The sequence below is a fragment of the Helicoverpa armigera genome, chromosome 24 (genome assembly GCF_030705265.1).
Source record: "Helicoverpa armigera isolate CAAS_96S chromosome 24, ASM3070526v1, whole genome shotgun sequence".
Lineage (NCBI taxonomy): Eukaryota > Metazoa > Arthropoda > Insecta > Lepidoptera > Noctuidae > Helicoverpa > Helicoverpa armigera.
Window position 1 is genome coordinate 3067571 of NC_087143.1, and position 24548 is coordinate 3092118.

General features: G+C 35.3%; 1 protein-coding gene and 1 long non-coding RNA gene across 2 annotated transcripts in view; both read right to left on the reverse strand.

The window, feature by feature from the left end:
- Positions 1-19744, reverse strand: part of LOC110382295 (uncharacterized) — a 32872-nt gene extending 13128 nt beyond the window's left edge. The window contains exon 1 of the mRNA XM_064041238.1: positions 19536-19744. The gene's annotated coding sequence lies outside the window, so the exon portion shown is untranslated. The remainder of the gene's footprint in view (positions 1-19535) is intronic.
- A 3966-nt stretch (positions 19745-23710) lies between these two features.
- LOC135118643 (uncharacterized) lies at positions 23711-24246 on the reverse strand. The gene is made up of 2 exons (XR_010277696.1): positions 23952-24246; positions 23711-23860 (listed from the first exon to the last, which is right to left on the reverse strand). It is a non-coding gene; the product is annotated as an uncharacterized LOC135118643 (long non-coding RNA).
- Between the last annotated feature and the right edge of the window lie 302 nt (positions 24247-24548).

The following is a 24548-nucleotide window of genomic DNA, read 5'->3' on the forward strand; positions in this document are numbered from 1 at the left end:
AATGTTTAAAAAATAAAGCGCAGTGACTTCTGTTTAGGTAAATGGCCCTATCAATACTTTGTTAAAATATACTTGCAACTAAATAAATGTAGGTACTTCTAACCTATGTATGATAAACTAGGAAGTAACTTAACAGCCTGACAATTAAAATCAAACAACACAAGAAACAAATGCAAATAACAGAGATCACTCAAGACATCCCGAGTGGCTCACAACAAGGGCCAACCATTGACTTCATGGTAACAACTGAATGGATGAACGAACGAATGAATGGTGGGAACCATTCTAATGAACGTAAGAAGGTGTTTACCATCAAATGCTAAGGCTATGGTATGTAAAAAAGCGGAGGAATAGAATCTATAATTGTACAGAATTGTTCTAAGCTAGCAATGAGCTAGCTAGGAACCTTTGTTAGTTGGTGAAAATTCTCAAGGAAATTGTTATTGGACTTGTTGAAGTGTGTATTTAATGAATATTGAAAGGTTAACTCAGGAAGGGCGAGTAAAAACAAGTGAATGTTGAAACAACTGAGTTCATGTAGGAAGGTATACATTGTTTTTTTTTTGTAAGAAAGTACATATCTATGCATTTTACTGTATCTGTATGCATTTCGTTTATTCATTATATTGAATTACTAACTGTTTTCCCACGGTTTCAACCGCGTCCCGTGGGTGATACTGCCCGTATCTGGATATAATATAGCCTATGTTACTCGGGAATAGTCTAATCTAGCTTCCTATCATTGAAATAATTTTTCAAATCGGTCCTGTAATTTCGGAGCCTTTGGGTCCAAACTAACAAAAAAAAGTATAATCTTTATGTGTGTATAATGTAATATTAGTATGGATTAAACTATCCTCGCAAAATCATAAAAACATTTTGTATTTTGCGTAGTAATTTAATAATTACAATACTTCTTCTTCAGTAAAGTATCATTGGGTAACTTCACAATCGCCTGTGAACTTACAAACTCCATGTGTTAAAAAGGACAGTACATTTCACAAGGATTAGTGGACCGCCTTGACACAGTTTTATAAAACACTGTGAACTACTCGCGTTACTAGTTCTTGTGATAATTACTTCGTACAGGATACGAGCATAATCTCAAAGCATTTACTTAAAGTCTACGCACACTGAAAAATTTTAGTTGCCCGATAGTTTGATCGGGCTCATAAATCAGTATGGGGCTGCGGCCTACCGGGGCTGCGGGATTGTTCGAAAAAGCTACCGCGGCCCTGGTACATAAAAGGCCTACGACGGAACACGACGGTTTTTAGTCAGTAAGAGTCTGAATGTCCCTCACCGCTGCTAACCCCCAGCGGGAGGGGTCATTTGATGATTTTTGACGTCGTTAAAAAAAGGTAAATGGTAGTGCACACGTTACAATGACCGGGATCTTAGTCCGTGCCAATGTAATCGTTATTATTTGCGCACTTACTTACTTTATCTCCATACTGATTTATGAGTCCGAAAAACAATCTATCGGCCAGCTAAAAGTTTGGACTCACGATATCCTTCAAAACAAAATGTTAGCCAACTATCAGCCGACAGTTTAGTCGCTGGTGTGCAAAGTTTTAAGTGTTGAAGTGATTTAGTAGTAGAAGTGGTATCGATATGCATGAGTCACGCAGCTGAGCAAATTCAAATTACTTAATTATGTATCATGGAAATATTGATATTTCGAGTTTACAAGATCTGCAATTCTATTATCCGAAATTAGATGACATTTAGAATACATAGATACTAAACATTAATTTGATTTTCATTTGTTAAACAAATTAAGTTATCATAGATCGTAAGACAAGTTTAAAATTCGAAACATTTTCCAAAAATAAACATCTGAAGTTTTTCATAACTTTTCCTTTATGACCTTAACTTGTTTCAGAATACCAAATGTTGAAGCTGAGGCGAAAAAAGGCCTTGGAAGGAAAGGGCTATAAATATTAGTGCAGCTAAAAATACCCCGATACCCCAAGGATATTTTTAGCCAGATCCAAATATAGACCAAGCCATTCGAATTCCGTGGCTATCGTCGCTCACATCGGAACCAGTACTGTATATTCGTATGTTAATAGCGTGCATTGACCTCGGCGCCTGCGCATATCGTGGTGAATTGCAAAAAATACGTCCGATATCGTAATCATTGTTTTGGCAGTGAATTTGTGTTATATGTGGGTCATTGAAATTCTGTGTTGTCGTAGAAAGTTGCATAGTTTACATGGTAAGCCTATTAAAATTTATAGCGCATAGGGGTGTGTTAATGAGTACCTACGTTTTGGTCTAGTTTCAGTTTCATTTATTCAAGTCCAGAAAGCTAATCATGAAACTGATTTCTAAAATTTAAACATTTTATGTTGATTTTATATTTATTTCTTAATAATTATTGTTAATATTGGTTTAAATAATTCGTTTACTTCTCCAAAAGATTCATGTTATAATTTACCCCTACAATGTGGCGTGCGATTCTCACGCTCCAATTGCGCGAAATAATTCTTAATAGTAATTGGCAGTAGCCAATGTCACCTGTTATATAGGTGTCGGTCCTGCGCCTGATCTCTCTCCGGTCGTGTCGGATTGCCGTCCCATCGGATTATGAGAGTGAAGGAATAGGGAGTGCACCTGCGTCTGCGCAAATGCTTGTGCACTATAATATGTCCTGCGCAATTGGCTGATCTCCTTAAATGAGAACAGCCGCCGTAGCCGATTCGGCTAGGAGGACATCATCATCACAATTCCTTTATTACGTACTAGTCGATTTCCCACGGTTTCATCTGCGTCCCGTGGGATAAAATCTATGTTACTCGGGAAGTGTACCTTTCCAACAGTGAAATAATTTTTCAAATCGGTCCAGTAGTTTCGGAGTCTCTGAGTCAAACAAAAAAATGTTTCCTATTTTGATTATATTCTTAGCAGTAAAATCAACTGTTTTCTTCATAGTCATTGATTGTTTTCATACAAACGTATTTGTTTGCATTCCGAGAAAATTGCAACATTAGTAATCTGCTAACAAAGTCGAGAGATAGTTTTCTTTTCTTTTTGTTTACAAAATCTGCAAAACGTTGCATCTCTTATTGTTATTAGATGCTGGCTGATGCTGTAAAATTACGTAAACAAATGTAATGTTCAAATTACATAAAACACAATAAAGTGTAAGTTATGTAATTAACAAATGTAACGAATCATCTCTTCTTTATTGCATTGTTTTCATAATTTTATCGTTAATTTATCTTCTGAGTGCAGGCACAGTTTAAATATGTGCAGGCACCTAAAAACGTAAGATGAAAAGGCAAAATACACCGTTTACCTAATTAGAATTTATAGAAAACAGGCCTCCTTTACTAAAAGTAATATTGCTAGTTAGTACATTTTGTCACATATCCTACTGTAAGCCCTGTCATTAAATAAACAATATTTATTGTTTCCTAATCACGATTTTCATGAAAACAATAAAATTCTTCTGGTTCTTTAAACCCAAAATGGTTTTCTCACTACATTATCTTAGAGACATTGTATACAAACATTAGCGTATAACTGTTTACAGTCGGAATGTCGACAATTACCCCATTTACGGCTTTAATTTCAGGTTAATGTCACTATAAACTGTTATGTGGATACTATCTGACCATTCACACTCTTTTGATGACTGTGGACAAATTGTTGTGGATACTTTAACCTTTATCGGGGTCAAAAATTGTACTGCAGACAGTGATCTTTTTATTGGCTTTGTATTGCTAGAATAGTCACATTTTTGTGTGTAATGGAAACCAAGACTCAAGAACTAGGTATTACATACGTGCTGTAGACAGTTCATCTTATATTAAGTTTTGTTTTATAGAACGAATAGTATTTTCTCGATCTTATCCTAGATCCATTATGGATCCCATCAAATATTATAATAGTAACTGGGTTAAAATACTTTTTTTATCACAGACATACCTATATTATGAATCTCTGTAAAGTAGGTAGTGGTGTACTACCTTAATTAACTGGAGATTTACCACACACCACTTCAACCAAATTTACATACATACAGCTGCATATATCCACAACCAGATTTCAATAATTAAAAGTTTCTAATCCATAAAGGAAATCTGCAATCAAGAATCAGCTGGGCCAAGGTCACAGCAGCTAACAACATACTTGAAGACTTATTACTTCAACCTCCTACCTACGTCTTCTAACTCCTACAATCATTATTGTCTTTGTAATCTAAGTATTAGAATCTCCTTGTGTTCAAAATTTTTATATTTGGAATTAATCACTGGCAAGCTACAAGGTTTACGTGGGAAGTGGGATCTTCAGGTGTTGAATTACACCTGACAGGTTACTTTTCGAAGTCTGAATAGGAACTTCTTTCACTTGTAGGTGTACCTAGGTTAAAAAAAAATAACGTGTCATCGTAGAACCAAATAGAATGGCGTAAGGATGAACCGTTGATTGTAAATATTTTATTTAATTGGCATAGATTACATAAGTACGCCATACTGGTTACAATTATTTACTTCTAAAATGACTGGAAAATGAGTGAAATTCGTTGAATAAGACACTTTTCCCAGGGAAATTAAAACATTTTCTAAATGTCATCAAAATTATTTCCTCATTCAAAATATCACACACCAAAAAAGTCCTTCAATAAGTTTCAATACAGTTAGCCCTATTTTACAAGTACGCACTAGTTTGCCTGCATCAAACTTTACGTAAATCGATTTAGCCGTTACATAGTAAAAGCGGTACAGATAGTTTCTCTTGCATTATACATATTGTTCTAGCCTATAGTATCAAAACAATTAATCATCTAACGACAGCATCAGCCTTCCATATCTACATCTAACACCCATAGACAGTCTACCCATCGACTTATAGAGTCTAGTCGTAATAGACAATGCAAGGGCGACGGAGACGTACAATTAGTCATAGCTACTGACCTTAAAACTGATGCTTAATTATAATCTCTAATCAATTAGGAATTGGTTTCATGCTACTGGTACGCTTTGGAGTTCCGATTTAAGTTCCCATGAATCGAAAATGATGGTATGGAAAGAAAATGCTCTTATTTGCGGGAAAACAACGCATAAACAGCGCAAAAGGAAGATGCAAAAAAATATGGAAGAACAAGTAACAGAAAGACAATTAAATGATGTTCGCATTACCATTCGTCTCCATACTGATTTATGTACGAGCCCTATCAAACTAACGGCCTAGTAAAAGTTTGCAGTGACAAGGGGCTTAAATAACAGGACCATTTCAAGCGCAGATTTTAAGGCATCAAAAACACTTCAAAACAAAAATAAGTAGGTAAATATGGGAATGTTGACCATTTTCTCACGAGTTTAGTCCGAAATATTTTATTCCAGTAAAAATAAGCCATGTAGCTTTAAGTAGGTATAACTTAAAAAAAAAAACTTCAGCCTTATCCTAATTTATTTACAAACACAAATATTAACAGCATTTATCCGTTTCACCTTGATATACATATCCAAAAATCAATTACATATAAACAGGAAACATAACCAATTAACAAAAACTATAAAGCAAACAGCCAGTTCTACTTTCCTATAAAATAGTACTGATTGACAAACGCAGGAAGCGCGGGCGCAGTCAGCGAATCAGCTGTGCGTCGCGCATACTAATCTGGTTAATACTTCCATTGCTTTTAGTAAGCTGTTGTGGGTTCCAAAACTGGGAGGTGCTGTTGGTTGAAATAGCTGTAGTAAGTAGGTATGACTTTGAGGAAGAGAACGTCTAAATTGAGTCAGTAGTTTTCTATGTTTAGCATTAATTTGTATGGGGAGCTAAATAAACATCGTTGAATGCTCACTTTTTTGCTCACGAAAAATACATTTCAATATTTCTGAGACACAATATACCAACTTCATAAAACTTCACGGTTGAGCCAAATTTTGATGAAACCTGGAAAACCGGCTAGCATTAAGGTAAACCACATCCGAATCGGTTCAACTACAAAGATACAACTCACAGACCAATTACCTAAGGATTTTAGTTGTTCTTAAGATTGCTTAATAAGTAGTATTTTCGGAAGACGTTTGAACACCAAAAAAATAAAGTAGAATTCTATTCAGACAACTAAGTTGTAACCATTTCTCCGTCCATACGAACATTAGTCGTTCACATTCAATGCACGTACAACTAGTCTAAGATAGTACATCGATCTGTTTGCTTTCTTCAGTAAAAGTTCTTATCTCGGTGCAATGACCTGTTTTAGTGTGAACTGTCGCGATGTAAGATTGTACAGCTGTGAGGTAAACCTTTTGTTGTTAAACAAGACAGTGTTTATCATACATGTGGCTGTCATAGAACATCCTTGGCAGTCGTTACGGGTAGTCAGAAGCCAGTAAGTCTGACACCAGTCTAACCAAGGGGTATTGGGTTGCCCGGGTAACTGGGTTGAGGAGGTCAGGCAGGGCAGTCGCTCCTTGTAAAGCACTAGTACTCAGCTACATCTGGTTAGACTGGAAGCCGACCCCAGCATAGTTTGGGAAAAAAGGCTCGGAGAATGATGACAGTGTTTATGTTTTTATTAAACGGTTTTATTTAGCTCACCCCGTTTGTTTTATTTATTCATTCTTGGGTCAAATTTAGAAATTGAAATTTCAGTGCCTTCCTGTTGTCAGATTGATCTGAAATTTGGTACACACCTTTATTTCCGATGACAATACAATATAGTAATATCAATAACATTGCAAATCCAAGATGGCCGCCGGTACAAAATGGCGGATAACGTAGGTTTTATCAAACCCGTCAATGTGGGTATCAAATGAAAGTGCTCAACCAGTAGAACACAATGTACTATAAAAAATTCAAATCCAAGATGGCGGCCTCTACAACATGGCGGATAACTTAGGTTTTATCAATCCCATCAACATTGGTATCAAATGAAAGGTCTCAACAAGTAGAATACAATTTACTATGAAAAATTGAAATCTAAGATGGCCGCCGCTACCAAATGGCTGATAACAATTTTTAAACGGTTTTATTTAGCTCATCCCGTTTCTTTTATTCTTGGGTAAATTTAGTAATTCAAATTTCACCCTCTTCCTGTCAACCGATTAATCTGAAATTTTGTATACACCTTTTATTCCGATGACAATACAATATAGAAAAATCAATAACATTGTAAATCTAATATGGCCGCCGGCACAAAATGGCGGATTACATATTTTTCCACAACCCCCTCAATATGGATATCAAATGAAAGGGCTACACAAGTAGAATACTGTCAGCAACCCCAGCGGGGCCCAACAGGGCCAAAGCCTGCCTGGGCTGCGGGATTGTTCGAAAGAGTTACCGTGGCCCTGGTACATAAAAGGCCTACGACGAAACATAAGTATTTTTAGTCAGTAAGAGTCTGGCACTCCCTTACCGCTGCTGACCCAGGGAGGGGTCACTTGATGATTTTTGGCGTCGTTAAAAAAATTGACTTTTAAAAAAATTAGATTGTAATAAATTATCAGATAAGAGACCGTGTAATAATGATGCACTAAATGAATTAGATAGAATGAGGAATATTCGGTAGGCATTTTCATTAAATACTAAAAACTAGAAAATAAAAAATCGGTAAAAACTTTTAAGTCAAACGGTTTTATCTTATGTGCACTGAAAACTAGAAAATAAAAAATAGTTACTTACCTGTCAACCTACGTAGGTGGTCTTGGTCATATTAGACTAAAATAAAAACGTGGGGCCCCTCTGAAATCCTACCTATGGCAAAGCATATCTTTATACTTTGGTAGATCATGAGCTCGGCGTTCGCTGGTGAAGCCGCTACGGCTGATTATTGATTGTCAAAATCTCCAGTTACGATTATAGTAAGTCGATTCAATCCACACCTATTATACCTCTAGAAGAAAGTACTACAGCAACAGTTAATGGGCCCCACGTTTTTATTTTAGTCTGATATGACCAAGACCACCTACGTAGGTTGACAGGTAAGTAACTATTTTTTTATTTTCTAGTTTTCAGTGCACATAAGATAAAACCGTTTGACTTAAAAGTTTTTTTACCGATTTTTTATTTTGATATGCAGCTGTAGTTAAGAAAAGTTAGAATGAGATATTAATTATATTTTTCATCGTAATAAAGGTGTATTTTTGAGACATAATCAACCAATTTACGTAGGTATGTTCGCCATTCGGACAGGAATATGTCGTTTTCTTCCAGCTTGTTATGTCGCTTTCTAATATCCTATATGCGCAAAATATACCTACCCATCATTACGAAAACATATTATATTATTATTAAGTTTAAAATTCGTACCTTAAAATTTGTTTTCAGCACTCTTGTATGTATTTCTTAAATTTTATCACACAACAATCTGTTATGATTTATCTGAATCCATCATCTTTACGTATCCAACGCGTATTTTCTAACACTTAGCACTTAGCAATTAACCACCACAAATCACAGTCAATATCAATTAAACGAGCAACCAGCCATCACTCAAACGATGCAACCAACAAAAACTAAAAGAAAGAAATGCTATAATTACGAACAACACGGAAGGATACACATATACGCAACAAATTAGCCAAAGCGCACACTGCAGATTATTTAGTCGACCCTTGGTAGAAAAAAAATAAAAATTAAGAAAATCGTGAATTCAATCTTTTAGTCAGTCTGATACCGAACAATTAACTTCCTCGTTGGTCTAGATGTCGCAAACGAGCTGCTAAGCACGAGGTGTCGGGTTCGATTCCCGGGTCGGGCCAAAGTCGCTTTGTAGGTTTTAGAAACTTTCACAAAGCAGCCCGGAGCCTGGAAGCTGGTGATTGATTCACCCGTGCACCTGAGAACACGTAAATGTCGGTCCTGCGAATGATCTCTCTTGGGTCATGTTGGATTGTCGTCCCGTCGGGCTTTGAGAATGAAGGAATAGAGAGTGCACCTGTGTCTGCGCAATATGTCCTGGGAGTTGGCTAATCTCCTTACATGAGAACAGTTGCTGTAGCCGATAATCGGCTAGGAGGATATCGTCACCAAATTTTTGTTACGTTTGTACTTCCATTCATCTTCATACTGATTTATGAGCCCAAATCAACTATCGGCCGACTAAATCCTTGTAGTGTGCGCGCGTTCTTAATGATTAAACTGTGGTTAAATAACTAAGTTTGTTATTAAAGAGTTGCGTCGAGCTCGGCCATTGTTCGTACGTCGAACTGTGTTAGTTGGCCGCTTGGCTTAGTTTACACAAATGGTGTCTCGTCTTTTCCTTGGTTGAAAGTCCTAGAATTTGGCGTGTAGTGTGGCCTGGTTATGATGAGTCAGAATTTATTTGTTTAAATGAGTATTTATGTAGCTTGTAGTCTGTGGTGAATGGTTTTGGTCCTTTGAGACTAATTCAGAAAGAAAGAAAGAATTCATTGAAGAAAACGTTGCGCACAGACTATTTTCTGATCTAAGAGTATCAATTAGACATTAAACAAAGTTGGTATTATATAAATATAGGACAATTTAATTGGCAGATGGTTTATTGGAAATCTATTTTGTAAAAGATTTTCTGTCATTTTAAATTTTGCTTTAAATCGCTTACGGTCAGCGTCAAAAATAGTTGAACAAATCAAAATTTTCAAAAGTGCTCGATGTAAAGTTGTTTCATACTAAGTATGAAATCTGTTACAAAATCTCAGCAGACAAGTAAAGGTAATAAAATTATCAATATCCTTAATGAAACACTCACGTATCTCAGAAACAAAGCACAAGGCGAATGCATTATTATTATTGTAATGTAGTTAGCCTACTTTAGTAAGTGCGGTTCTACAATAAAACGGCATTCCTGAGACAAAGTGAATACTTTGTTATTCCTAGTAACAAAAGGATACTTAGAGCACTAAACCAACTGGAATCGTTATATGCACAAATCTCTGTGGGTACAATTCTGTCAGTTTAGGCTGAGAGCGCGACAATGCAACAAAAAAAAACATATTCCTATCAAGTAATTACCTAACACTATAAGCGCAAAAGTTTGTATAGATATGCCTATATTTGATCCTCTTTCACGTATGTTTCACTTGCAGGTTTTTTGATGAAATTTTCATATAACAACAATATAGGTATATCAGAATAACCTATACATAGACTTTTAACTTTTCTCTTCATTCATTCCCACACATAAAGAGAAGAAGGCTGAGGAAGCGGGTGTACCCGTAGGAATCAGCTGGTAAACATAAACATAATCATAATCTTGAGAAGGAATCTTTTCCAGCCGGGTATTTGCTCTAAGAGAGGGTATAACACAGGTGGGTCGAGTTCTAAGAAAATTACATTGAAACTTGTAGCGCGAGTAAAATTGAATTTCCTTGTTAACTTGTCTGTACCCGAAAGTTTTGCGAGTTGAACACTTGAATTTGACAGACTAGTTATTTCCTTATGTCTTTGAAGAGAAATGGGGTACACTTAGCAAGTAGGTATTTAGTTTATGAATTCACTGAAAAACAGATATTTGAGTGAATTTGTTGCTTGGGAGTTTGTTGCGCCACTTCTTCTACCCAGCAAAAACACATAGGAAGTGGTACAGGGTGGGCGTTTTGGGGGCTGTCTATTTTGTTTTTGTCGTACGAAAAGTGCTGATTTATCATCAGCCTAAACGTTTTTGAGTTTGAATCTGAGAGAAGAGACAGAATCAGAAAAATCACAGACAGACAGAATCAGAAAGCCGATGAAATTGAAATGGGCGAAAATCGACTTTCAACCTTTTATACCATAGCTATTTCTATATTTTTTCAATTAACAAAATAAAACATAATTTAAAAATCGGAACTAGATTCAACGACAGACCAGTAACCTCAATAAGCAACCTACTTCCAACATATATAGAGTCGCATTCACATTGACAGAACAGTTAGTACCGTTCAAAAGGCGTGAAGATATGGCGCGGCGCGTGAGTTGGGTACAGCACTCAGTTCAATGGTTGATGCCCCAGGGAGGTACGTGATGTGAATGTAGATGTGGGTGAAGCATTTTGAACCCCTTTTTGTAGTTCCATGTAGTTTGTATGACTGTTTACAAGAGTGAAAATGAAAGAGCGCTGGGTGAAGGACCAATCAAAAGACTATTCTGAGGAAAGTTGGTCTTTGATGATACATAAAGATGACTAAGATTTTGGTACACAAATGAAACCAGAATACTTAAGAAACTGACTGAAAAATTATGTTTAAAAATGGAGAAAATGATACAGTTTGGAATAAAAGGTAAAGGTAGACGGATTAAAATATTGAGCACCTATCAGGGTCTTTCTTTTAATATATTATATCTTACCTTAAAAGTTAAAAGTTTGTTTCAATGAAAGTATGGTTTAATATAGTTAACTTACGGCCAGTTTCTTCATCAAAAGTTAAAGCTAAAGTAATGTCTAAAGTAAAAGTAACGGTCAAATACGTTTTTTCAAGGCTAAAGTGACAGCAAAACTAATAGAACAATTGAATTTGACCGTTACTTTTACTTTAGACATTACTTTGACTTTTACTTTGGCTTTAACTTTTGATGAAGAAACTGGCTGTTAATCGATACTACTTTCACAATAATGCGAGTGAAATCACAGTATTACCAAGTAGGCTATAATATAATCTATAGTACCTGCATCTACTTGGTTTGAATAAAGCTTTCTTCAACTTGTTTCTTGGTTCACTGCCTGCTCACCTTGACAACGGTCTGCACTTTCCTCATGTGTTATATAAAACCTTATTGGCTCTGTTGTCGTACGAAATGCAGGTAGTCAGGAGGTACCTACAATCCGACATACTTATTACCTGATGTCATACAGACTTGCAGGTATAATAAAAAATAATACCAAAATTTTTATATTTGTAGGTATTGAATTCTAGGAGTTTTAATACTTGGAAATTTCCTGGGGAATATCCAAATGATAGGCTATGACCTATTCAAAAACTTAAACGATTCATTAAATATCCATCAAGTTGTTAAGAAAAAGGTGTCTGATGCCTGAGGTAAGAAGAACAGACATACCTATTTATAATATGCTATTTATGTTTTACAGCCAGTTTCTTCATCAAAAGTTAAAGTCAAAGTAAAAGTCAAAGTAATGTCTAAAGTAAAAGTAACGGTTAAATTCAATTTTTCTATGAATTTTGCTGTCACTTTAGCCTTGAAAAAATTTGACCGTTACTTTAACTTTAGACATTACTTTAACTTTAACTTTTGATGAAGAAACTGGCCGTTAGTGATTTAAATTACTTATCATTCTGTTACCATAATATTTATGTGCCAGTCAAAAATGCTTACTTTTATGATCATACATTGTGAACATACTTGTACGCGTAGGTACTATAAAATGGAGCATGCTTGTACTGAAAAGTACTAAAACCAAATGTTTGAGAGCATTGTGTCCCCGTATCGCATACATTGTTTGTGAACTTAGATACTGTTAAACACAGGACCTGAAAATAAATAAACTTTCGTCTCAACAGCTAAACAAAGACGATGTTCTTCCTAGAACTATACTGTGTGACATAAGACTGACATACATTCTTGTCAATACTTGACTGACTCATAACATACATTTGAAAGTATGCTCGTTGCTTGGTTCGCTCAATGCTTCCTAATGAGTTATTCAGTTTAAGCTACTTTTAACGCAAAATTTTTGCTGTATAAGCTGTATCGAGAATCCCTATTTCCTTACACAAAGAAGACGAAGAAATTATGTTTTAAGAACAATAATAAAAGCATTTTATTCGTGTCTCCTCAAAAGTATCTTCCAGCGACGTCTTAAAACTTACGATATACAAAAATGCATTTTCGTGGTATCCTGTACTTAATATTTCCATGAGCATAAATTCTACCTTTTAGCGCAGCCGTAAATGCTAACTGCCACATAAAAAATATAGTTTAGATGCGTTTTTATACATGGAGAACAAAATGACAAGCGGAGGGGTCATAACGGAAAATCTCCTAAGAAAGTAGCGCGCCAAAATGCGAGTGTGCGGGGGACGACAGATGCTACTGTCTCTGCCCTTATACGCCTTCTTTGGACCCCATATTTTTTTTGTAATACCAAAAATCGTTGACAGATGTCTCAAAGAACCCGAAGACCTCGTTATTTCACTCGTAACTGAACGTTTTGGTCATGCCCACCGTACGCATTTGACCTAGAGGAAGACGCCTGACCTACCTGCATTATGGCATCTCCGCTGTCTTTCCTTACTCCGTGATTTTTATGCAAGCCAGTATGAACGGATGAACTGATAAAAGATATTTAGTTAGTCTTTTTTTCTGAAGCCGGTTCCACTGCATGCAGATGCGAATAAAATGATTGTGGAATGCGAAAAATATTGCTGGACGTTTAAAAACGATTTGTACGGTTACCGCTTTATTCGTTTGTTTCAGAAGTTATTTTTGTATTGCATGTATTCTTTTGAAATCTTCGATTTTCAAATTATCAAAAGCACACAATATGACATTACACAAAATCATGTTTATATGTGTATAGAGTATCTAAATACGAAATTTTAATTAATAAAGAGATTGAAAATTAAGTCCTTTCTGCGATTATTAAAAGATATTATTCCATATAATACGAAGGAATCGATGCTTTACTATATTATACTAGATACGTTTTAATTAACTGTCTTTTTATTCGGTAAACAGTGTAGATATAGGTTGATCAGAATAATTAATTATTATTGGATGCGGGCGACAGCAATGAAAATTATGGCTGCGTTAAAGGTTTTTATGACTATCAAGTTGAGTTTTATGACCAGATAGTAAATTGGTAGGTACATGTGTTTTATTTCAATCAATACCTAGTTATAGTTCGTAGCTTTCCAAACAAAAAACTATACAGATATCATTTGAAACGGTAAAAAACAATAGTCGAATGCAATAAATAAACTTCGAAAGGTAAAATAGTATACCATCTACAGTCCAAGCTTCGTGAATAGCCACCCAATTTAAGATGACCTGCGGGGAAATCCCGAACTAACGTCAAATGTACTGAAGTTTGACGCGTTTGTATGACAACTAGCGCCATGCAGAAGGGTCTATACAATTTGGTACTTTAGTGTCGCCTACGCAGGCCGAATGCTAATATGGTGAGTCAACAGATATTTGCATTTACTCAATATTATAAAGCCTGTTTTTGAATTACGTCACAGCTTTTTTTTTGTTTCTAGTAGTGAACGGTGAAGTGGAGGAAAAACTCTGTATGAATGAATGATACTTCTTGGTACATATGTATATTCAAATACACTTAAAGCTGTATTTATTGAGGTTAGCAGGTAAGTACATAATCTGTGCTATGAACCATAAGCGTGTCTGATAGATAAGTAAATTCAGTACTCTGGAATTGGATACCCTTGGGGGTATCAAAAGGTCTTAGGGCCCATAAAATGTTGCGGGGTAGTAGGTGTTCCATTAGCTGTCTCGATAAATTTTCTAATGACATAGGTACTTTAAAGTATGACATGAAACGACTGTTTACTTTGAAACTTGTTTATCAAAAGTTTTTTTTTATAAAAAGTTGTATAAAGAAAACCAACGTTTATGCTAGCAGTGAACTTGGGCTTAAAACAAACTAAATGTACGACACAATAATACAATTAAAGTGTCCTTAATAAAGCTCTTGATACACCTTTACAAAGATCTTTTCAAGTAATAACTTACTGTATATCAGATACACTATCAAAAATGATTTCACAAAAGCTGTTATGCGCTCTCCATCATCTCGAAGGCTATTCAACTACATATAAGCCATTCACAATTCTATGAATGGGTAGATTGTAAGTAATTAATGTACGAACACGTATAGGCTTATGACCATAGATTGTGTGTAAGTAAATGGTTTTATGGTGTGTTGTTATTGCATTGATTAGTTCCGCATTTTTGTGATGTCTTAATATTTGGTTTGGTTAAACGAAGTGTAGGTAAACTACCTAGTAAATGGTCCAAACAAACTTCTAAGTAAAGTTTGTATGTCCTAGTGTTTGTAACAATATAATAATGATAATACATATGTATATAACGATACAAATCTCTGTAATATCTAAAAAACAAACGTTCCGTGGCTTATAATTTATACCCTTCAATCCTCCTAAAAAAAATTGGATTCATCTCTTCTCTTACTATTTGGGCGTTGGCTATGTTACATAGGTACCTTCACCAACTAATTACACGCAAAACGTTGAGTCATAATTAAAATTATAATCAATTCCATGACTTATCATTTCATATTGACAACAAAAGAATATGAAGTACCTGCCCATCTACAAACCATTGGTACCTATTTCTTCACTAATTGTAGCCAAACCGATTTTTGACGGTGGCTGTTCTCATATAAGGAGATCAGCCAGCTGCGCAGAACATATTATAGTGCACAAGCATTTGCGCAGATACAGGTGCAGTGTCAAAGTCAAATCATTTTATTTCATTCAGGTATTTACAAGGTCTTATGAATATAAATAAATTTGATTCTAGTTGCCTATTCCAAAAGTGCTTTGGAGAACGGGCTAGAAACTTTATGGTTACTCTTTTCAAAAATAAGAGGTACCTATTACAGTTTTGTAGTGTCTCGATACATACAATAGGTACTCCAATGGAATGGCAATCCGACAAGTTCAGAGGAATCAGACATCTATACCAACGGCATCTACCACTAAATGGATTGTGCTATCGAATGACCTGAATAGTTCAGTAGAGGAATGCTCGCTTCGCCTGCTCAGGGTCGAGTTTGATTCCAGACTGAGATAAAGCTTATCGTCGTTGTGGAGAGAGGATTGTATGGCGAACAAATATTATCTTGATATGGTTAGCCACGGATGAATATTTTGCCCTTTAGACCTTTATTTTACAATTTCCTCAAAAAACGACTTGCTTGATTTTATTATCATGTTGCGTTAGTCTTAATTTAATCCAATGTTCATATTTTCACGTGTGCTCTACACAACTACGTCGAATTAAGATCTATTCGCATTTACTTTTCTTTGGAAATTGTCCACGTGCGCCGTTGTTACTAAAAACTGCAATAATATTGAGAAATTGACCTCTGCGTTAAATAATGAAATAAAAAAGTTTTTTGGGCCTTTTGTTAAACGCATTTTATAATGTATGAACATGAGATATGTTATAGTCAATTACAATTGACCTTTACTACAAAGTGTAGTTTATTGAAAGGGCAGTTCAGTGCTACACTTCTAGAGAAAACGAAGGCAACATGTTCAAGGATGTTTGTATAGAACTGCGAGCTTTGTACTATGGAAAGGACAATAGATAAGAATTTGCAGGTGCCTAGGTTCCAAATGCTTTGCTATTTTTATATTTTAGGTCTAAAATAGGATATATAGAAATAGCAAACTACATAAATGTGAATTAAAATTGTATAAAATTAGAGACAAGCTGTATTCCCGAGGTTTCACCACGTGGAGAGTATTGAACGTAACCACATTAAATATAGCCTATGTTACTTCCCAAAAGTGAAATAATTTTCAAATAGGTCCAGTGATATGGGAGCCTTTAGGGTAGAAACAAACAAAAATGTATCGTCTATATTATATTAGTGTATCTCTACAGTAAGATTTTTTTGTTGTTATAGTTTCTCCATGTTTTACGATTTACGGTGTTACGGTACACCGTATGGCATGGTATTACGGTATGCTACTTCTGTTACTGTTAGCACATGCTTCCATCAATCACGCACATGTATGTTGTTATTGCTTTACGTTCAGTAAGATTCCTCTCAGATTGATAAACGGTAAGTTTACTGTAGTTCCGAATTGCTCAGTAATAGACAAGTTGTAGGAAAAGAAAATCTGGGATGGGAATAATCATTTACATGAGCAGCTTATGTTTTTTTTATATATGTAGGTTACACAAAGTTAATGACTACATTATGTAGCTAAATCTTTATGTTTTATCTAGTGACCTATTGGCAATTGGAACGCATCGATTTTAGGAAGAACTTGAGGAACCTCGGTGCTATCGCTGTTGACGAAATTTTTTGCGTCCTGGTTCATAAAACGAATAAAACCAGGTTTTCCTAACAATTAGAACCATTTATAAATACAGCAGTCAGCTTTGAGCATGTTTGTGTTATGAGCATTATATTTTTTGGGTTACATTTTCACAGTTTTTTGCCTTCCAAACTGGCGCCCATGTGAAACATGCAATGATTAGTAGAACATAATACTTCGCTAGTATAATAATAGTTAATTAATGTATTTAGTAGAAAAACGTGTGATTAATACGACGCCGTCTAGCATGACTAAACTAAAATACTAAATTATGTTGCAAATAATAATTTACGACGCTTCGTGAGAACCTCGTACAAAAACGTAGAATTTTACCCGGTGCATAAAATATACATGAATAAATTTTTTTATTCTTAACTTTCCAGATCGATAATATTACGACTAAATAATAAAACAAATGAGTCACTAATTTTTTTATAGATATTAGGAAATTCTAATTAATGTGGTAGTGATTCATTTAGGTAAAAATAAAAGCAAGTGAATTCGTAGTCAAAGGTTTCCATATCACGAGCTTTTTCCCAACTATGTTGGGGTCGGCTTCCAGTCTCACCGGATTCAGCTGAGTACCAGTGTTTTACAAGAAGCGACTGCCTATCTGACCTCCTCAACCCAGTTACCCGGGCAACAACATACCCCTTGGTTAACCATAGTCAAAGGCTAGTCACTATTACTATTTGATAGTAGTCTGACTCCTAAGTTACAAGCCCATATTATAGTTATCGGCATGGATATTGAGCCATGACCTTCACTTGCGCAGAAGCGAGTTATTGGTTTATTGTCTTATGTGTACAGTGCGCAAAGCGATCCCCACTCTTCCGCCGAGAGCAAAATATCCGTGCCGGTGACTATACCTAGTTTAGGAGACATAGTACCTATCTTACATTCTTAACCTTAATAAGCCTACTCATACATTGATGTAAATGCTGCTGTATTTGAATGAAAGAAACTTATTTATTTATTTTAGTATGGTCATACATAACACTAAGTAATAAATAAAATTAATGTACCAACACAAGTGATCAATGGAACATATAACGCGTTGCGTACAAATGAGTAAATAAATCATTTATAAGTATACGCATATAACTTATACTTACAACATTGATCGTGATTGAGTGGTTGCGAGTAGCTGTGTAATGAAGGATCCTTGGTTCTGTTCATTAGGTATTTGTATAGTTTTTTACTGTAACTTTTGTTAATAGTTACCAATAAACTGCCAGTTAGTTATTTGACAGTAAAATCTGATAGATAAAGGTTGCTTATAATTTTTGCTATGTAAAATTGTTATTAATTTCGGTCAAATTAAGGTGATTTTAAGTTCACCTGTGTGCAAGTGAATCCGTGGTAAAAAATTAGTCTCCATTATTATATGTTTTGTAAAAATAATATCTATTAATAAATTAAATTAATGTACCAACATAAGTAATCAATGAGCTAACGTATCGCGCGCGTACAGAAACACACATGATTACTGCGTACAAATGAGTAAATAAATCATTTGTAAGTATACGCCAGTAACTTATACTTACAACATTGATAGTGATTGAGTGGTTGCGAGTACAGCTGTGTAATGAAGGATCCTTGGTTCTAATCAATAAGGTAATTGTATAGTTTTTTAAATTTAAATAAGTGTTGAAGTTAAATATTTCAAATTTTCGTGTCCTAAATGAGTTTGTAAAGTAAATAAGAGAAAACCATACTCTAAAGAGTGTTGATGGAATAGTGGCCAATAAGGGATGGTTGGAGCTCGTGGGAGGAGGTCTGCGTTCAGCTTTGGACTGATATAACGATGGTAATGATCATATGAAGTCTGCAGAGTTCTTATTACGAAACCACAGAATTTTTATTTTGAGCTAATCTAAAAAAGAGCTAGGAGGTTGATAAAGCAACATTTCATTGGCAATAGTTTGGGTTGTGTGAGACGTTTTAATAGGCAACATATACTTCATTTAACCAACTATAAATTTTATAGTACTTTTGGGCATATTTACAACTCGGTAATCTATTTGTCCCAATCTGATGACCCAAAACTTAGAAGTAACTTAATATCTATGTTCAGCGCTCGTTGATGTCTTTTGTATGTAAATAATTTTGTGGCTACGATAGCAGTTTATTACGTCCGTGGACGTAAGAAATGGCCATTTAAATTCATAATTAATACATTATTCAAATAATAGAACATAACGCAGGTATGTAATGTGCTTGGTTGACATGATAATTAGACGAAATAACTGTAGGTTACTCGGAACATTTTTTTAAACAAAGGCTTTTTTAACATACTTTTGGCATTGATCTGTATTCTTGCTATTTTATCTCTATATCCATGTTAAAAAGTCATAAAAAGTTACTCTATGCAGTTTATCTTGAATCGCAATCCGTCACTGTCAAAGTTACACAAATTCTAAACAAGCCATTAAATACTGACCCAGACTTGTATCACAACAAAAACATTTCGCAACAACATCGGAATAAATAATTTATTATTTACTTAGCGTTAGTTACCTCACTTGAACCACAAACAAATTACATAAAAAAAAAACAAACCTTAAATTAGAAACTCCAATTCCGTTCAACCAAAAAGGTTTAATATCCACAACGATTCATAAAAAAGTAAACACTAAACTAAACACTATTTCAATAACACTGGCTGAATAGTTTCGAACGTAATTTTAAATTTGAAAGTGGAACGCGCGCTCGCGCACGCACTCGCCGCGACACTGGCCGCTGATTGGCGCTCGAAGCGCGGGAACGCGTAACATGTCAAATGACGTACAACTATACAAACAGGTTGTATATGCAAATGTATGGCGCAATATTTTTTTTAATTCTTTTATCGTTGAACGCAATGCGGGTAGCCTAAGAGCCAGCGACTGCCACACTTTCGTTATTTGTGTGTGCATCTACCTTAGAGTAGGTGTGAATGTTAGTCAACGTTATTATATAGAAACTATTTATTTATAAAATCTAGGATCTAAATAAAGAAGGATAAGATTGTCAAAAAAAATATTGAGTTAGGTAAAGTAGTTTCTTTTTAATATTTTCCAAACCAATCGTCAATCAAACCACCCATCAATCATACCCACTTTAAGGTAGACCACACCCGGGGCTGCGGGATTATTCGAAATATGTAGTTACAGCGGCCCTGGTACATTAAAGGCCTACGCCGGAACATGATAGGTTTTAGTCAGTATGAGTCTGACACTCCCTCACGCTGCAAACCAACAGCGGGAGGGGTTCATTTGATGATTTCCCATAAAAAGGTAGATGCGCCTTTATAAAATAAAGAAGGTTTGGCAGTCGCTGGGTCTCGGACTAGGACTGAATTGCCTTTGATCTAATAGAGCGTCCAGTGTTTCAGTTTTGTAATGATCGATCTATAAGTGTCGGTTTTGTAAGTCGAAAGTGTTCAGGCTTTGTTGCGCGAACCATATCAATGATTAATTTCTAGACTGTAGGTAATAAAGTTACAAATTATACGTGTGTCGTATGTGTAATGGTTTTTATAGTAATTAAGTGAAATTGATTAAACATGTTTGAAATATGCTGCTATATAGTAATGATGTAGCAATAACTATCGTCTGATATATAAACATAATTGTATATTTATATATTTACTTCAATAAAGTCGTATAAGACCAAGTTTGGTGGTTGGTACTTGGTTTGGTGGCTTTTTAAAACTTCAGTCTACCCCACTAGCTGAACACTACCCCTCTTCTTTCATATCTATATACAGTTTTGCTCCTGAAAGATATGTCAAGACATTGCTGAAAATTATATAGCAAAAGCTGAAAGGTCTCAATCAATTCGTACCTATATGAATTTCTCTTAGTCTCTTCGTCTCTTCATCCTCACCTCTAAAAACTAACTTGCTGTGCCCGACAGGGTCCATAATTGTTTCTCTTTAATTTTAGTGACCAGCTTGTTACATTATGGGATGCAATAAAATATTGAGTATTGAATTTACAAAAAAGCGAAGAGACAGTACGAGCAAACAATGAATTGCTTACTTTTGAAGAATAGGGATCTTCGAAAAGCTTTTCTTACGAATCATCTATAGGCATCAAATATTTGGCCAAGATATAACTTGAAATTAAGACTTTAGGAAAAAATATTATAATTAAAATACCTCCATAAGGTCACAGTTCTGACCACTCCTTAAACAAACAGTAGACGAACCGACGCCGCGCCTTATGTACAAACTCATAAATAATACATAGGTTTGCAATAAAAATGTCTGCAGAACATTTATGGACCGTTGTGCATGGCTAGTTTATATTCAGTAAGTAGTAACTAGACTATATGAATCATTTGGCAGCGAGCAATACTTTAGTTACTTCATGACGTCCTTTGCGGTCATAAAAAGGCTGAAAGGTGAAAAGCTATTTTATGATTACCTATAATCTCCACTAGTGAATGGTAGGCTTGTTCCAAAGAATGTCTGTTCTGTTACTGCCTTTTTATTGTACCACTGGTGGGCACAGGCCTCCTCTCACACGGAGAAGGATGAACCGAAAGAATGGCAAATGTAATGATTTTAAGCCGCTCCTATTGGTACATGACCAGTCCACTAATCCATGTAAATTGTTAACTTGAGGATCGATTTGAAGATCGAAATCATCCTCAAGTTGAAGCGACATCAATTTGTTCATTGCTGATTCAAGAAAAGTTGCCACAGGTCCTAACAGTTTTGGGGAGACCCATGGAATATGATATGTGTAGGACAACTGATTGTAGGTACGTGACATTGTATAACGCACGAAGAAAAATTAGAACGACGTCTCGTGGGAATTTCCTTAAAAATAAGACCTTCTTCAAGACTTATATAGCTGTGACACATTACACCATCTTAAATGACAGGAAAACTAGAATCCTTGTATCTTTAGCCAAAGCACTTACATTTGAGGGTCGCTGCATACAAGCAATGACTCAAAAGTTTTCCCACGACACCAAACAATACATCTAGCATCTTTATCTAACACCCTACTTTAGAAAGAGAGGTAACTATTGTAGGACACGGTTACATAGAAGAAGCCTTGTGTTACCGCCATTTCAATATTCTATCTATCTATTGTTTTACTCGCTAGGGATAGGACTAAACAAAACCTATATACCTCTATGAAACATTGTTGAAAGGTTCTTCAAATCATACCAGACCGCGCTCAAAAGGCCATTCCAGACCGCGTACATGGTGACACTCACACATAATATTATTTGATTTATAACATGTTTGGACTTTAAAAGAGACTATGACCCTTGAGTTTGTTTCGGCATTTCTTCTCAGGGATCAGTCATTAGGAAATACCGACCTCAGCGTTCTTAAAAATGTCGTGTAAAAGTGATTTAATGTCCAACTTGCAAAATAAACGATTTCATTTCATACAGACAGAATTGTGTTGCTCGGGAGTGTGTTGCGCCACTTCTTCCCAGCAAAAACACATAGGAAGTGGTGAAGGGCGGACGTTTTGGGGGCTGTCTTTTGTAAATTTGACCTTCAAAAAGTGTTGTTTTGCAGTCAAGTTTGAATTAATAACTTTTTATCTTCACCTACCTCTAGTAAGCAGATCTAAAGATAGACAGAATATTGGGAGCGAACGTTAGAAAAACATGAATGTTCACTTATGCAGTGATTTACTGTGGGAGTTTGCTTGTGTATTACATAGCTTTGTAACTAGAATGGGACATACTTTTACTTTGTGCGGATGGCACGGTTGTTATTTGCTTGATTGGTTCATGTAATACATAGATGATTTATCAGCTGTAATTGCTACTTTTACAAACATATTGTTTTAGCTAAAAATTCTGGGAATACAGCTACATTTTTGGCACGGCTGAAAGAAGAAGCTGCGACAAAGCGCAGGACAACGGACCGAATACGAGAAGGTCTAGGGTCTAGCTATTGAACTTCAATTAGCCATTAGAAATTGAAGCAAATGATTATTTCATTAAACTAGAAAAAAAAACTGGGGGTTTTCATTGGTCACACCAGATCATGAAAGTAGTCTGAAATATTCTTTGAGTTTTCCAGCCTAATATTCCGGCTTCAAGTTTTCTTATGTAGTAGTAGTTTCTCCGATAGTTGCTATACCTACTTACCTCATATAAGTGTACCTTTTCTTCGACTGAAGAGACATATTACCTACGTCACCCGATTTATTGTAGAAGGCTACTTCCTTTGTTTAGTAATGCTAACACGGTTCAACAGTAACGGTAACGCGACACAATATTACTCGTACGTGTTTCCTGTGCCCGTATATTCTCTATCTAGTCTACTAGAACCGTTTGAACTTTCCCCTATTTAAGAAAAGCGAAAGCGACAAACGTTTGTCTTTACACGACTAGACGTATCAGTTTTCCACCTGAAAACAAGTAGGTTGGTGATGTTACGAAGTAATCGTATCGTACGTTATTCTTTAATATTTTCTTGGAACCTAGTTTATACCACAATAATTATTTAACTATTCGTGGCTAGAGTCTGGCCAACGAAAGCTGTCCAAGAAAAAAGGCGGCAATTTTGAAAAATCAAGAGCTGGCAACCCCGGCTATACGCTGCTTAAACGGAGTTGATACTTATTATTATTCTAAACTAATAAGCGATATTTATATCAGTGTTTCATATCAGAACATTACGACTATAATAACATTATTAAAAAATGCCATAGCATAGCCATTTTTTAACTTCTGCATGCATTGAAGTCCACAGGGATGAATTAAAAAAAAAGTTATTACAAAACGTTTATTTGATGGATTTTTTTCTAAGTACTGTGTTTCACTCGCAAACATTTCATTATTTTCGAGAGTTTTCAATTTCTTTACTGTTTCCGCAATTGTAAGTTTTGTTTCCTCGTAGTCGTTGTCCTCGTTAATATTATCTGAAAAGTAGATACACCGTGAAAACTATTGCGTTTTTTGCAAATAAGTAAAAAGTATCAAGATGTTTCAATGGAAATTCAAAAAACTAACCTAAAAGTGAAATGACTGAATCCAGTCGTCGTATTTTCTCTGCAAATTTCTGATTCAAATCACTTTGTACGTCTTTATATTTGTCAATCATAGTAAATAGAAGCTTTCTCGTCGAACTTTTGATTGTTTTCGGCATTATTTTATACAAAACCAATGAAAAGAAGATGAAATAAAATAACAAACTGACTTTTTAAGAAACGTCAATGGGACAATTTTGACAGTTCTAAAATATTGCCATATTAAAAGTTTAGAAATTAATTCGTGGTCAGCTTTCGTTGGCCAGACTCTAACAGCCAGTTTCTTCATCAAAAGCTAAAGCCAAAGTAAAAGTCAAAGTAATGTCTAAAGTTAAAGTAACGGTCAAATTAAATTTTTCTATTAGTTTTGCTGTCACTTTAGCCTTGAAAAAACGAATTTGACCCTTGCTTTTACTTTAGACATTACTTTAACTTCAACTTTTGATGAAGAAACTGGCCGTAAGTAAGTTCAAATGCACTTGCCTATCTATTTAACTCAAATTTTCTGACACAACCCTCCTGCCAAACTAGCTTTCATAAGTGCAACTGAAATTGTTTCTTACTACAAAAATACCTCATC